Source organism: Hipposideros armiger, unplaced genomic scaffold, assembly GCF_001890085.2.
Source record: "Hipposideros armiger isolate ML-2016 unplaced genomic scaffold, ASM189008v1 scaffold_2, whole genome shotgun sequence".
Lineage (NCBI taxonomy): Eukaryota > Metazoa > Chordata > Mammalia > Chiroptera > Hipposideridae > Hipposideros > Hipposideros armiger.
The window spans coordinates 1,144,738-1,161,423 of NW_017731352.1; the positions used below are offsets into that span (position 1 = coordinate 1,144,738).

At 38.9% G+C, this 16,686-nt stretch overlaps 1 pseudogene; it reads left to right on the forward strand.

The window, feature by feature from the left end:
* The first annotated feature begins 9,028 nt into the window (after positions 1 to 9,028).
* Positions 9,029 to 11,019, forward strand: LOC109379277 (heat shock cognate 71 kDa protein pseudogene; annotated as a pseudogene).
* The last annotated feature ends 5,667 nt before the right edge of the window (positions 11,020 to 16,686 follow it).

Genomic DNA, 16,686 nt, shown 5'->3' on the forward strand with positions numbered 1-16,686 from the left:
CTCCTCACCCTGCCTCTTGGGTGTTAACACTGAATGTCTTTGTGCTTTACAAACTGTAATACTCCCCCACATTCTGCCTCTCATTTTAAGGGTTAGAATACTTTATTTTCCTTCAGTCTTTAGTAATGTCTGTATTTCTCTAACCTGTATTATTACTTTGACTGTTCTCTTATTCTCTAGCCTTTTTCCCGCACTGGCCTTTTTCTATCTACCTTCTCGATTTCCTCATTCATGTATCGTGGAGAGCAGTGCATATGGATATAGCAGGGCCATGTAACTTCCTCAAAATATAATGGGCAAAAATGCGGAAGCCAGAGTATGAAGTATCTCTATGCTTTAAACGTCTCAAGTGCAAAACCTACACAGGCAGGTGACTAAGAACATAACGTGTCCATCATCTCCTGATGTGTAGGCTCTATGGCAACGCACGGACGAAAAGGGAAGATGGTTTGCTGGGAAAGAGGAGGAAGAAAAGATGAGGCAGAGGTGACTGTAAGAGAAAAGGTTGGGGGAACCTGTGAGGGAGCGGGCCATTCATAACTCATGGCTGAGATTCTATGGAAATTCACTGAGTTGCCAGATTCCCCACCTTTTACTGAACATCGCTGGGGTTGTTACAGTGAAATGGAAGAGAATGGCCATTGCAAGGACAGCTCCTTCATCTGATACTATTGAAAGGCAACTCTCTGACCACCTGGCACTTCTACAAAGAAGTGGAAGACAGTCCCTGCTCTCAAGAGACTTATAGTATTCCCAGGGCACCAGCATTCACACATATGAAGATGACATTGGCTGGAGCTGTTTTCTCAAAACAGACAAAGAATAAATCCCAACCTCACCTGTCATATGGTGCTCATTGACATTTGTCCCAGAGGGAAATGGAAGGATGTCGCTCTTCTGCACAGCTAAGCTAACAAACACAAGTGTAATAGCAATTTCACTCTACCTGTGGCATCCTAGACCAGCTACAATACTTCCATTCCCATATTCTCAACAACCTGTGTCTGGCACATATACAGTTGACCCTTGAACAACATGGTTTGAACTATGTGTGTCCACTTATAAACAAATTTTTTTCAATAATACTGTAAATGTATTTCCCCTTCTTTATGATTTTCCTAATAACATTTTCCTGTCTCTAGCTTACTTTATTGTAAGACTATAGTACATAATATATATATGTGTATATATATATATGTATATATATATATACATATATATATATATATACATATATAATACAAATATGTGTTAATCAATGGTTTATGTTATCAATAAGGCTTCTGGTCAACAGTAGGCTATTAGTAGTTAAGTTTTTGGGGAGTCAAAGTTATATTCAGACTGCACAGGTAGCTAGGACCCCTAATTGCTGCCTTGCTCAAGGATCAACTGTATAATGAAGATCTTCATTTCTCTCTGCACAGCTCTAACTCTTTATGGTGGGTACTGCTTATACAAAGCAAGGAAGTAGCAACGCCTTTGTTCTTGCTTCTCTGTTTTATGTAAAACATTTTATTGCTACATTTTGCTTGCTTCACCTTGGAAATATTGTTATTTTGGACCTAGCCATGAGCCACAGGTCGTATGTGGTTTGGGCATATTGTGTATAAGTCCTTGGACTTTATATAACAAAGATTGTAGCAAACAAAGAACTCCCAAGTGAAGAGACTTTGCAGATTTGGGGTTGTTTTTTTTTTCCCCTGTATCAAATCATTTGCCAGCTATGGTCTTCTCCAGCCTTACTCAAGCAGAGCATGCATGCATCCCATGGACAGGCTCCATTCTCCCCAGTTCCTGAGCCAGTCTGCACCCAAACTGAAAGGGTATTGTCAGTTTCATGCCACCAGCTAAGTGAACTGGAATCATTCTGTAATAGCATTTTTGCAGATACCCCTATGCATTTTAATTTTCTCCTTAAAATTGTGTTTCCCTTACAGCCTTTCTTTCTTCCCAGACTGGGCTCTATGGTATAGTGTCTCATGACAGGAAATAGAGACTTCTTGGCCTCTTTAGCAAGACATAAAATCGAAAGCTACATTTAGAGGATCAGACCACAAAGTTTTAAGTTAAGATAATCCAGAGGGAAGAGGAAAGGGCAGGGCTGGCTGGGGTCAGAGAGCCCACCTCGTCTATCCCTGGAGAATGGTGGAAAGAAAATTGAAATGTGGGGAAAATTAAATCTGTTAGAAGTCATGGGTCCTGATGGCCCATTTTTGGGCTGCAGTTTGGAGAGGGAAGATATGTTAGAGAAGTATAGCTATTACAGCAAGAAAAAGAGAATTCTGAGCAGATTTCAGTTGAAACTCTAGAATAAACCACCCCTTCCTTGGCTGTTCTCTCCCTCTTCCAACCTCACCCTTCTAACCTAATTCCACCTTACCAACTTTCAGTGCTTTTCGCGGAAAGTAAGTTTGGCTTCTCAACCTGGTTAGGCAGAGGGAAGTCCTTCCATTTTTCTTTCACAAGCCACTCTCATTTTCTGTGTGGTATTGGAGAGACTCAGAAGTCCCCTTGTCCTTTTCAGGAGGGATTTAGAAGGCAGCTGAGTTGAGATCCAGTAAGATTGCGACTGTATGTCCGATGCCAATAGACAACATAGCTTTCAGCAGAAGCTGGGATTGGGACCCCAGCCATGGGTTGGATGGAAGGTGTGGCAGGTCTAAGGTAAAGGCAGATCAGGGAAAGCTCCAAGATCTTGATACAGCCAAGAGAGAATAGGTCATGAGTTACACCAACCACAGACATTGTCCATGACCACCAAAGGCAAGAAGTGTTTCTACACCTCTCCACCCCCTGCCCAGGTGATTTTAGTTTTTAGGAAAGTCATATGATAAGATTGGCATACATTCAGAGTGGGCTGGGGTCCTGCAGTTAAGTCTGCAACTGTTTGCATAATGAAAATGAAAAGGCACAGGAAATCAGCTCTGTCATCCAGTTTATGATGGCCACAATCACCCTGCTTTTGTCTAGACTTTGGGAATTTGAGCTAGCTGCTTATTGCATGCCAGGGAGACTAGCTGGACAAAAAACAGTGATGGACAGTCCAGTGACTGAGCCTGTAGCCTGGACTCACACATAACCAGCAGCAAGCAGACATTGGCAAACTGACCAGGTGACATGTGCAGTTGAGGCAGCTTAATATGATTTTAATAAATATGCAGATTTTATTTCCCTCAAAAAATAACAAAAACAGAAAAGAGAAAGCCACTGCAAAAATCCCCCACTTGTACTAATTCATTCCTTGTGGCTAAATTTCAGTTCTGTGCTGATATAGGCATTCTCAGTTTCTCTTTAGTTGTGCTGTACAAAATATATTTGCATATTGCAAAATACTCCACAAGCATAAACTTAAATTCTGGTACTTATGCATAAAATGTTCACAATTATGTCAAAATGAAATTGACAAATATCCGTAGCTAGCTAGGCACCATGAAAAATAAGAAAAAATAAAAAGGGAAGCATCAGGTTGGCAATCAAGTTACAGTGACAGACATTAAGGTGTGAAAAGCTAGTGGCTGCCCATGACAAGGAGAGACTCAGGCCTAGGACAGTTAATGACCAGGAAAAAGAGAAGGGATAGATCACCTCAGCCTGTGTCGTTGGTGGGGTGTACCCCAGAGGCTAAATCAGATAAAAAGTGGGACTGGGCGGTCATGGGGGCAGGCCAATCTACAAAGAATGCTATAAGTCAGAAATATGGCTCCAATTAAGCCAGCATGAAACTGCTTGCACAATTTTCATACTGTAAATTGGTCCAGCTACCACCAAAGTAGGCCTCACCATATTATGGGAAAGTAACAAACCCACCTCACTGACACTACTGTTAGAACAGGGTTTTTGCAAGTTGGAAAATACAACCCTCGCTTACTTCCAACCCCTAGAGCAGCTTGCTGATGCCACCTGATATCACAGTCCTGAAACTCTGTAGTAGAATAATGGGTATTTCAGTACAATTTACCTGGATTACTAAGCATGAGTAACTAATGCTATCCAATCACAAGTAATAGGGGTTGGGGGGAAACTGTGCAATGAAAACAATTCCAGTGAAGTTGAAATGTTATATCATGTGCAATTCCTGTTATGAATATGAAGAAAAAGGTGTACAGATTGTATTATTTGAAATCTTGTCTTTGAAAAAATACCAAATTATCAGCTGCCCGTGGTGTCCACTTGTCTCAGCCTAACTCTGAATAGAAGCAGCATTTAATCTGGGTGTTAAAGACAAGATATAAAAGTGCAAACAGTCCAGGCAACTATAAGACAAGAGAAGTGCCTTTCTGGCAGGGAGGACTTCCTGTCTGGACTTCCATTCATCAGGACGTAAAATTTGGGGAGTTCACACAGCAGTGCTTGCTGGGCTCATTTGCCAAATAGAAAAGTTTTAACCAATGCACTGTCTTCTTCAGCAAGTAGGTGCCCCCAAGTATCTGGAGCTTAGCTTTCTTGTTTATCTTGGCCAGACTCTGGGATGGTAGTGTGGAGATGAAGAGTAGGAACGGTCAAGTCAGGCAGGCTTGGGCTTGAATTCGGGCTCCATCCTTTACTGGTTGTGAACCTTAGCCAAATGTACTCATCCTTTCTAGAAAGTCTTTAATCTCCTCAATTTAAAAATGAGAATAATAGCAATGGCCATGGAGAGATGTTGTATGACTTGAGATAACACAATTAAAGCATCTATCACCTGAGAAGCACTCAATGAATGGTAGCTTTGATCATTACTTTCCCAGCTTTGTTTTTCTCACTGCAAAGCTACCAAAGAGCAATTTCTTCCTTCTGCTGCCACCAAGCTTTCTCTGCCTCTAACTTGGTATCAGGTAGCAGGTCTGTATCTGATACATTTTCAAATGGCCATTTTCTTTGCACATCTTAAAGTTGTCTGCTCTGATAATTTGCTGATCTCTTTGCTCCAGAAGAGTCACCAAAACATGACTGGAGGTAGACTTTCATGACCCATGAATCAGTTGCCATGGTACAAAATCCACTTGTAGACCATACATATATATATATATATATATATGTATATATATATATATGTACTCTGAAGTAGACTATGGTGGCTATTGATTTTGCCTGCCCATCATGCTTTCCCATATCACTTTTTGAGTAAGATCTCTTCCTTTTAGCTACGGGATTATAGTTTGACCCAAGGTTGACCCTTCACACTACTCCATTCCCTTGGCTGCTGTGCTTAGCCCAAGACATAATCCAAGATGGATTAGTTGATGCCCTGGGAGGAAAAAAACTGTTTATTCCTCTGACATTATTAAGCTAAGCCTGTTTAATCTGAGGCTTCCAGAAGCCACTTCTTTACCATAGAATGGAACCTTGCTATTAGTATGAAGAGTTAACTGAATGCTGCGTATGTGCAAGTACTGCTCTAAGGGTGTTATTTGTATCGTCTCACTTAATCCTTACAATATCCTTATTTTGTAGATCTTGCTCTAATCGTTATTAGAGAAAGAAGGAAATTCAATCCCAGAGAGGTAAAGTAACTTGTTCAATGTCATGTATCTAGAAAGTGATAGAGACAGGATTTGAGTCGGTGTACTTTGTGTTATTAATCTCTAGGCCAGTAGTTCTCAACTTTTTCCCCCAGGGGACCTTGAGCAATGTCTAGAGATATGTGTGGCCATAGGAACTTGAGCAAGTGGTTCTAAACATCCTATAATATGCAGGACAGTCCCCCCACAAAAAAATGTCATCTGGTCCAAAATTTTTTTTTTTTTTTAGCTGAGCCATCCTGCCACCTGTTGGCAGCTCAGCGGCTGCTCAGCTTGGGCTGACTCGAACCGCTGTTGCTCAGAGCTCAAACTCTTGAGCGAGCTCTTAACCAACTGAGCCACTCAGCCGGCCCTTGGTCCAAAATTTGAATAGTGCCAAGTTTGGGGAAGCCTATTTTAGGCCACTCAAGTTCCCAAGTTCTGATAGACAGAAGTGAGAGAAGCACCCCAACTGTGCTCATGATGGTCCCTGAGGCTCAGAACCTTCCAGCTACCTGAGCCAAAGATGCCCTTTATGTTCAGTGGCGTTTAAGTGAAGTGTTCTTTCAGGTTGCAATCAGGAGACTCCTGACTAATACATATGCAGTGCCCATTTTTATCCTACTCTAGCCATAGACATTTGAAAAGATATGTAAGGTTTCTGTGTGTGCTGTCGACTGTCCACCTCAGACCATCAAGATGATAGTGACTGTTTTTCTCTCTACATATCAAGATGCTTAATTAGCACTTTCGGGAAAAAGTGATAGTGATGAGCTATAAGCCATCACACTTTCCATGCAGGTCAGGGTGGGACTGATCCTCAGCAGTGTTTTTCTCTACCTTTAATTTAGAAATTATGATTCAGTGAGAGATCCCTTCTCAAACATTTAGCCTTAGAAGCAAATGCGTGCTCAACACATCTGCTCTGGGAACTATTTTTATGTGCATTTTGCTTTTTCTCTATTTGCATCCACTTTGGAATTCTTTCTCATCTTATGTATAATATACTAGACTGATGTGTTCTAGTAACACATCAATAATTCTGCGTGTCTGTGTGCCTGAAGGTCAGCAGACCACTTTCTTTTTTAGTGATAATCAAATGACTATCGACACCTAGAAACAACTAGAGAGCTGTGGGGGGGGAAACAAGTCTACATGTAACACCCAACACATCTGCAAGTTCAGGAAATGTGGAACAGACCTGGAAAATAGCCAGGGAGCTCCCATGTCTGTGTATTTCACAGCAACCAGAAATATATGAGATGCTAATATTTATTGAAAAGCCTCAAACTCATGGAATTCTGCTATGTATGGGACAGGTCGCTTTCTTGTAGCAATGAGGTGCGCATTTTGACACTTAGCAATAATAAATCTCATAGGCAAATGATTTTCTAGATATTTTTTCACTGTTTTAACAGGTCTGGGTATTTCATATACAGATACCTTAAATTATGAAATAAATCCTCATGTAAGCCAAATCTTGAATAACTAATTGAATTACATTGAAATTTTTAGATGTTCTTAATTTTTTTCTGTAGGACCTGTTTCTTTAAAACATTTCAAATTGTCCACTGAAGCTAAAATGTGCTTAGTTTCTGACTATTAACAGCTTTAATCTGATTAAACCAAATGAGCTTTTAGGATCCTGTCTTATAATGGACACACTAAATAATTCTCAAATAGACTTCTTCTGGGGGTCACAGAGAAAATGAAAGGATAAAAATGGCTTTGCTTGGCCCCAATGAAAACACTATGGTTGGCATTATGTTTTATTAAAATCAGAAAATTCTCACCAATGTCAAGCATTGAATTGGGTGATATTTTCTAGGCATTAATATTTTCTCTCTGTTTTATTTGTACAACTATTACATGGCATCTTTTTCTTCTGTTAAAACAACTTTGTAAAACAGGTCTCCCATCTTTAAACTTTGCTAGCACAGATTGCATAATTCACTGTCTTATATTATTTCATATGAATATATCATTTTATTCTAGTTAGCTAAGTGTGAGGGTTTCTCTTAACTCGAGCAGAATCTTACTTGTATGTTCCATAAATATCTGCTGAATAAGTTGAGAAGCAGCATGATAGAGTGGGAAAAGCCTAGCTGAGGGTTCAGTTATATGTTAGTTGTGTACACTGGAAAAGATAAATATCTGAGTGTAAGTTTCCCCATCTGTAATAATACCCTAATATTTCTGGCCATGGCCAATTAACTGGTACCAGACTTACCCTATCTATGAACAACTGGAAAACTGGACAAAATATATGAAATAACTGTTTTCAGATGTTGGACAATAGGCAATGCAGAACTGTGATCCTGAGACAAGAGAAATCAGCGAGGTAAAACCTACAAGCACCTGGAGGCATGTAATGGGCCACAGGAAAAGGAGGGAAATCAAAGATGGAAACAGGCATATTGCTGACATGAGGAGGAGACAGATCTTGGAATGTAGGGGAGATGAGGTGGCTGGAACTTGTGACACAGAGCAGTACAGAGGAACAACACAGAGAAAGAGGCCTAGGGATCTGTTGGGGTCTTCAGGAGTCTCTGGTTGGAAATTGCACAGGGGAACTCCATAAGGCTCAGAAAAGAAGAAACACTGGAGCACTGCAAGATGAACAACCCCCAGAGTTCACACTGTGCTGAGAGACATTCAGGTTTGTACCAGCCAGATCTGAGAGGGAAAAAATTCAACATCAGAAAAGAAAGAGGTGATACACCCTAAATTCACTAAATGCATATTACAACAATATTACAAAAAACATTAAATCTATAAAGTTGACAACTTAGATGAAATAGATAAGTTTTTTGAAAGACAGAAATTACCAAAACTGACACTAGAATAAATAGAAAATATAAATAGCAATATATGTGTTAAACAAATTGAATTAGTAATTTAAAAATGTTCCCAAAATAAAAATGCCAATCCTAGATAGCACCAATTGTGAATTCCGTCAATCATTTAAAAAAGAGGTTATAACGAATTTACACAAACTATTTCAGATATTAGAGGAGGAGAGAACATTTTTCAACACAACTTATGAAGCCATTACTGCATACTATGACACCAAAACAAGACAAAGATGATATAGGTCAATATTCCTCAAGAGCATAGATTCAAAACTGAACAAAATATTAGCAAATCAAATTCAACAATTACATGAAATATATATATATATATATATATATATATATATATATATATATACATATATATATATGAAATTTGATGACTAAGTGAGTTTTATTCCCAAAATGTAAGGTTAGTTGAACATTCACTAATCAATACCAAATCACCATACTATCAGAATACATGAAGTAAGCTGTGTGTTTATATATGTGTGTGTAATTATCATAATAGATGCAGAAAAAGTATTATCAAAATTCAACTTCAATTCATGATACAGTTAGAAAACTAGGAATAGAAGTGATTTTTTTCAAACTGAGAAAGAACATGTATCGGAAAACCTACAAGGCCCTCATTGAATGTAGGGGCAGCTGTCAGGATCTATCCTCTTTGCAAGCCGCACTTTCACCGAAGCAACCATGTCTAAGGGACCTGCAGTTGGCATTGATTTCAGCACTACCTACTCTTGTGTGGGTGTCTTCCAGCATGGAAAAGTGGAAATAATTGCCAATGATCAAGGAAAACGAACCACCCCAAGTTATAGTACTGTTACAAATACCGAACGATTGATTGGTGATGCCACAAAGAATTAAGTAGCAATGAACCCCACCAACATGGTTTTTGATGACAAATGCCTGATTGGATGCAGATTTAATGATGCTGTTGTTCAATCCTATATGAAGCATTGGCCCTTCTTGGCGGTGAATCGATGCTGGCAGGCCCTAGGTCCAAGTGGACTACAAAGGAGAGACAAAAAGTTTCTCTCCAGAAGAAGTGTTGTCATCTATGGTTTTGACAAAGATGAAGGGAATTGCAAAGCCTACCTTGGGAAGACTTACCAGTGCTGTTGTCATAGTACCTACTTACTTTAATGACACTCAGTGTCAGGCTTCCAGAGATGCTGTAACTATTGCTGGTCTCGATGTACTTAGAATCATCAATGAACCAACTGCTGCTGTTATTGCTTAGAGCTTAGACTGAAAGCTTGGATCTGAAAGAAATGTGCTGATCTTTGACTTTGGAGGTGGCACTTTTGATGTGTCAGTTCTCACAATTGAAGATGGAATCTTTGAGGTCAAATCTACGGTTGGTGACATCCACTCAGGTGGAGAAGACTTTTATAACCAAATGGTCAACCATTTTATTGCAAAGTTCAAGTGTGAGCATAAGATGGACATTAGTGAGAAGAAGAGGGCTGCCCATCAGCACTGTACTGCCTGTGAACGTGCTAAGTGTACTCTCTCTTCCAGCACTCAGGCCAGTATTCAGATTGATATGCTCTATGAAGGAATTGACTTATATACCTCTATCACCCATGCCTGATTTGAAGAATTGAATGCTGACTTTTTCTGTGATACCCTGGACCCTGTAGAGGAAGCCCTTTGGGATGCCAAGTCCCAGATCCATGATATTGTCCTGAGGTGTGCTTCCACCACCCCAAGACTCAGAAAATTTTACAGGAGTTTTTCAATGGACAAGAGTTGAATAAGAGCATCAACCCTGTTGAGGTTGTTGCTTATGATGCAGCTGTCCAGGCAGCCATCCTATCTGGAAACAAATCTGAAAATGTTCAAGATTTTCTGCTGTTGGATTTCACTGCTCTTTCCCTTGGCATTAAAACTGCTGGTGTCACCATGACTGTTCTCATCAAGTGCAATATAACCATCCTTACCCAGCAGACACAGACTTTCACTACCTACTCTGACAACCATCCCGGTGTGCTCATTCAGGTTGATGAAGGTGAGAGAGCCATCAGCAAGGATAACAATTTTCTTGGCAAGTTTGAACTCACAGGTTTACCTCCTGCACCTCGTGGTGTTCCTCAGATTGAATGTCTCTGCTGTGCATAAGAGTATAGGACAAGAGAACAACTTTATCATCACTAATGACAAGGGTCATCTGAGTGAGGAAGACTTCGAGTGCATAGTCCAGGAAGCTGAGAGGTACACAGCTGAAGATTAGAAGCAGAAGGGCAAAGTGTCTTCCAAGAATTCACTTGCATTCAACATGAAAGCAACTGTTGAAGAAGAAACTCCAAAGCAAGATCAATGATGAGGACAAACAGAAGATTCTTAAAAAGTGCAGTGAAATCATGAACTGGCTTGATAAGAATCAGGCTGCAGAGAAGGAAGAATTTGAACATCAGCAGAAATAGCAGGAAAAAGTCTGCAACCCCATCATTACCAAGTTGTACCAGAGTGCAGGAGGTATGCCAGGAGGGATGTCTGGGGGCGACCCTGGTGGTGGACCCCTCCTTCTGGTGGTGCCTCTTCTGGGCCCACTATCGAAGTGATTGATTAAGCCAATTCTTTGAGCATAGATTTAGAATTGTTCCACATAAAATATGGAAGGACCCAAATTTGTAGCAATTTCACGGCAGTTTTAAATCTGAGCTGCTATATAGTAAATAACTGGGCATTCTTGATACTTAAGTATGGAACATGTGCACAGGGAAAGGAAATAACAATGAACTTTATAAGCACTGTATTGTAAAGTGTAAAATGCAATGTCTTAAGTAAAATTAAAGTTGGCACAGAAAGAGAGAAAGAAAGAAAAAAGAAAGAAAGAAAGAAAAAGGGAAAGAAGCAAAAAGAAAGAAAAGAAAGAAAGAAAGAAAGAAAGAAAGAAAGAAAGAAAGAAAGAAAGAAAGAAAGAAAGAAAGAAAGAAGAAAGCCTCCATGGCTAGACCCCATTTTCAAGCACTCAGGCTTCCCTGAAACCAGTGACACAATTATCGCCAGTGTAGACTTGCCCCAGTGTGGGCCCCATCTTTGTGTGCCCAGATTTGATGTCAATGAACCTTGGTACGTAAATCTATGGCACTGATTATTGTAAAGGCTGCCTATTTCAGTAGTTATTATTCTCATGTAAGTTTCTCGTATTTTCAAATCTATAATTTCTATGAATGTATGGAGCACATTATATAACTACTCTACCTCTATTCCTAAACATTTTATTTATAAAGCCTACGCACTTAACAACTGTTTTATTGTTGATGATGATGGTGTTGATTTAATTTGTTGTAACCAATTGCATGATATAAGTCAGAATTTTGGATAACTGTAAGCAAATATTACAACCATATTGTTATATCAACCCTTCCATGGTTTAAAAGGGCATATATTCCGATTATAGATGTTTGATAAGAACAGCAATTGAATCTCCTATGATAAAGACTCATCACTTTGAAAAGCATGGGCATCAGTAACAGAAATGCCAACCAGTGGTATATTCAGGAACTAAATATTTCATAGTTAGATGCTTCCAAGAAGAAAACATGGGTTGTTAAATAATATGCAAATTATTAATAATGGTTGCTTGATTCACATTAGCGTCTTCTTAGTAATCTCTAAATGTTGTTCATTTTCAGCCATCTCCCAAAACAGATAAAAGCTACCACTTAAATATGTCCTCTCTAAATGCCAAATATTCATACAAGAATAGGTTTTTGTTCTATTTCTATTTTCATTTTCCTTAGTGTATTGTTGAAAAGTGATATTCATGCCCATTAGACAAAGGTAGTTGGAATTGTTACAGTTATATAGAACATATCAACACCTGCTTGTTTCTTCTCATTAAAAATGTGATATGTACTGAGATCTGGTTGCATTTGAAAGGGTGAAAATGCATATCAGAAGCAAATCAAAGATTTTGTAAAAGAGCAGTGGTGCAAACCTCTGAGAGTATCACTTCTTGAAGATGATGTATTGAAATCTGTCCTTTTCTATGAATTTTCATGTGCAGCCTCTTTAACTCGTGAAGGCTCTCTCTCCTAACCTGATGGATTTTAAATGGATGTGTGGGGGATAAGGTGTAGGACTTTCATTTATGTGACCTTTCTAGGAGGAGGTGAATAATGAGAGTATTCAAGAAACATCTTTTTGACTGCCACATCTTATTCTGCCTCATTCTGTAATTCACTTACAGAACACTTGGACTGTGTTGGCATCTTAAATTTATAAAAGACTCAATGTTTCCAAGAATTCCAAACCTACCTGGGGTTTTCGGGATGGTGCAGCTAGGATAAATGAACTACTCCAAGAAGCATGAACTTATTTCCATGATGACAAGAATTTCCAACGGGGGGGTTAAAAAAGTCTGAGTTATTTCTCTCTTGACACAAGGAGACATGGATTAATGATCACTGACATAGGCCACTCATAGGACCTTTCATGTCTGAAACATGTTTAATCAAGTACTTTTTTAAAAAAAGTTTTAATCGATGTGAATTGTTTACACATCGCTTTTTTCAACTATCCTTTCCCAAACATGACAAAGGAATCTATAATTTGGTTATATTTAATATGGTCTTTAGAAGGGTGATCACATGATTTAGTTGCTCATCCTTTCTTATATTTCTCAACAATGTAAACATTTCTTATCATCCAGCTTATTTCCTCATGTTTGTTAGGTGCAAGAATACGAACCAGCTAAAATTTGATGAAGAAACAGAAACATGTCAGACAGACACAGGAAAGATTTTGTGTTTGAACAAGTTCGAGAGGGTAGGCTAACCACTGTAACTAAACCTCAAATCTGGGTGACTTTGAACAGTAAAGGTGACCTCTTGATCGTGTTAATGTGAAAAGAAGGTCTTTGTAGTCATTCAGGAACCAGGTTCCTTCCACATTGTGGCTCCACTACCTCCTAGGTCCTTGGAGATCTCTCCATTCAGCTGGGACATAGAGAGAAAAGCAGGGTAAGGATCACTTAGGCAGTTGTTATGGGCCAGGGCTGTTGTCAGACATCAGTTTTTATGATGACCACAACTTAACTGCAAGGGTGTCTGAGAAATGCAGTCTAACTGTGTGACCAGAAGGAAAGGAGAAAAAGGCACTCAGTGCTACATGAACTGACATGCCAATTTCAGAACTACAACACAAAATTCAAGGACTCTGATAAAAATCCAAGCCTGTCACTAAAGCCTTCTATGAGAAACTGTATAGGATGTTCTCTCATTGAACTACTTGGTTAGAGAGATACAATGAGGTTGTCTTCCACAAAATGCTGGATGTTATTAATGAAATAATCACAAGGAACAAGGGCATATCTTCACTCTCATCATCCATTTTCTTTTGATTGGCAATTGATTGGCAACTACATTTGCTGAGCTCTTGAGCTCCCAAGCTTAAGGTAATATTAGTCTTGAGTGTGGAGATACATATCCCTCAAGCTAAGATTCCCAGGGGCTCATCATATAATTAAAACATTTCCCAAATAGTCATCATGTTATAGTCATAGTAATAAGTAACCCTGTACCAGAGGCTATAGAGCTGTGAGAAAAAAATAAATAAGGGTCATTCTCCTTTAAATAAAATGTGGCATATTTTCTACTAAAAATGAAAATTTTTTGAAATAATAGGTAAGCTGTCCTTGTTATTCATAAACATCTTATTTATGCATCTTCACTGTTGTGATAAATTAGCTGGGTTTGTTTTATATTTCCCTACAGTTTACTTTAAATAATCCTTCACAGTCGTTCACCACAAGACCACATAAGGTTCTTTTTTTAATACCCAGAATGCTGAAATAGCATTTCGAGCACAGACTGTAATGCATAACAAGTGTATTATTTCTTCTTGGGAATGCCGTGCAAAAACTTGTTCTCCTCATAGTGTCTGTTTTTATTTTAATTCTTCAAAGCCTCTCTGTATTTTAAAAGGTAATGTTCTTTGACCTGACCAGCACAAATCACCTCAACTTTCCTCTTCCACTCTCCCCATCGGGCTCATTCTAGCATAACCATACCCTGGATTTCATTGCCACAAAATCCTGACTCTTTAAATGAGATCATTCATCGAGAACGTTGTTCACCCTCTTCTTTTCTTCTATAACCATCTCTTTAGTTCCTTCACCATACCCACTGAACCTGTTCTGCCTTCCCAAGGGGCAATCTCTCATTCCACCCACCCGCCTCACCCAGTCCATGAGCGCAGATGTCAGTGACAAAGTGTGGCTTTTAAATAAAAAAACCCTAATGATGATTTCAAATCTTAACATACCACCAATCACCCAAAACCCACCCTTTCATTCCACCACCACTATTGCCATGTACATGCCCACTACAGACCATTAGCACACCTGATGTACCTGTTAAAGGAGACACATTTGACCAATTTGAATTTCCCTTCAGATGCGTCTTGTTGTGTTGCAGACCTGATTGAGGAGCATAAAAAATTTAAAAGTGTTTATTCATCTTTTCATTGATGTATTATGAAGGCTGTAGAGAATTTTATGAAATCACTCATTCAAAAGCATATTGAGTCCCAACTCGGTGGAGACAACAAGAGAATAAGAACTAAGACCTGATTTTATGGAGTTCAGTGTCAAGTGGAAAGAGACAGTCACAAACTAAAAATAAAATGTGGTAAAGGCTATGAGAGTAGGTGCAGGATAATTTCATATTTCTTTGCTTTTCCCTGCTTTTCTTTCTGGTCCAAATGACATTCCACCTTAAATTTTACACTACTATTCATCCTGTGTAACAGTTTGTATTTGAACATCTTTATTCATGCCCCACCCTTCCAGAAAGGAACACTACTTCCTTTGTACTAATAGTAACCTTTCCATGTATTCTATTATCCATATTATCGTATGGTACTAAAATCATTTGTTTACATATCTCCTTCTTTATGTGAGTCCATGAACCTGGGATCACTTTTATTCAATCTTGTATCACTGGTACCTAGTATAGTACCTAGAAAATAGTACATTGAAATATACATTTTTTTGAGCTGAACAAATTCTACCAGGAAAAAACCATTGGGTATTTATAAAAGATGTGATCTTTGGACATGAAAGAGGGAGGAATATACCCCAGGAATGAGAACAGTGTGTTCAAAGGCACAAGGAATGGGAAATACAGGATGAGGCAGGGGTGGGGACAAAGACGCAGTGTTTCCGTGTTTCACGAGTATGTGGTACCTGAAAGGAAAGAGCTGTGGGAGTTTAGAAAATGAGATTGCTGAGGAAGTTTGGGTAGATAATAAAGATTTTCATTAAGCAGCATTCTGAGAGAAAACATATTTCAAAGCACTGGTCCCTAAACTTTTTAAGAATCAGAAAAAAATAAACACATTTTTATGCACAAATATTATACTATTACTGTTTTGGGGACCTTGAAATACCTAAAACTCATCCAAGGAAACCTGGAAAAAAAATGCTGTTTTTGGCTTTTGCCTTCTCAGTAATTGAAAGTCAGGAAACGTTGTGATGTCACCTTTGGTTTGAGAGTAAATCTAGTTAACTAGTTTAATGCTTAGTTGAAAGACAAGAGGCCAGAAATCCAAACACCAGTTGAGTCTGTACAGTCACTCAGAATAGAATTGCTTGATCTATAGTTTTTAGAGTCTTAATCATCTTGGGCCATGGACATTTCCCTGTAATTCTAATCGTTTGGTTTCCCTTAGCTGGAGCTCCTTGGCTCAGGTGCCATTAATTTATTCATGTATGCTTTTACAGTGCTTAGTAGAGTACTTGGTGCTCAGTAGTCATCATTCAATAAATACTGGTTAAATAAATGAAAAAAAAAAGTGCATCTGAACTAATAGAAATGAGACATATCATATATACCTAATTTTTCTCTAGAGAAATTATTCTCCAAGTTTATGGTCAATAGAACAAGGTAAAGATTTAATCTTTTGCATGAAGTTATAGAAAGTTTGCATCAAGTAACTATGCTAACCTCTCGGGCAGTCAGCAAACATGTCATCACTCTGTACTTCCTCATCCATTGCAAACATAGCTTAGTTGAGCACTATGGTAGGCAGCTTTCTAGATGTTTCTCATCGTGGTTGGTCTGTGTGAACAACAGAATATGACAGAAGTGATACAAATCATTTCTGAGACTAGGTTGTAAAAGTTGTTATTCTCTCCCTCAATAGGTAGGTAGGTAGATAGATAGATAGATGATAGATAGATAGATAGATAGATATAGCAATGTTGAAACCTATTCCTAGATCTGTAGCTTTGATCATAAGCACTGGGAAAGCCAACCGGCCTGTTGTAAGGAGAGGCCCACGTGGAGAGGGAATACAGCTTCTGGCCAAAAGCCCCAGTGAGGAACCAGCTGCTAACA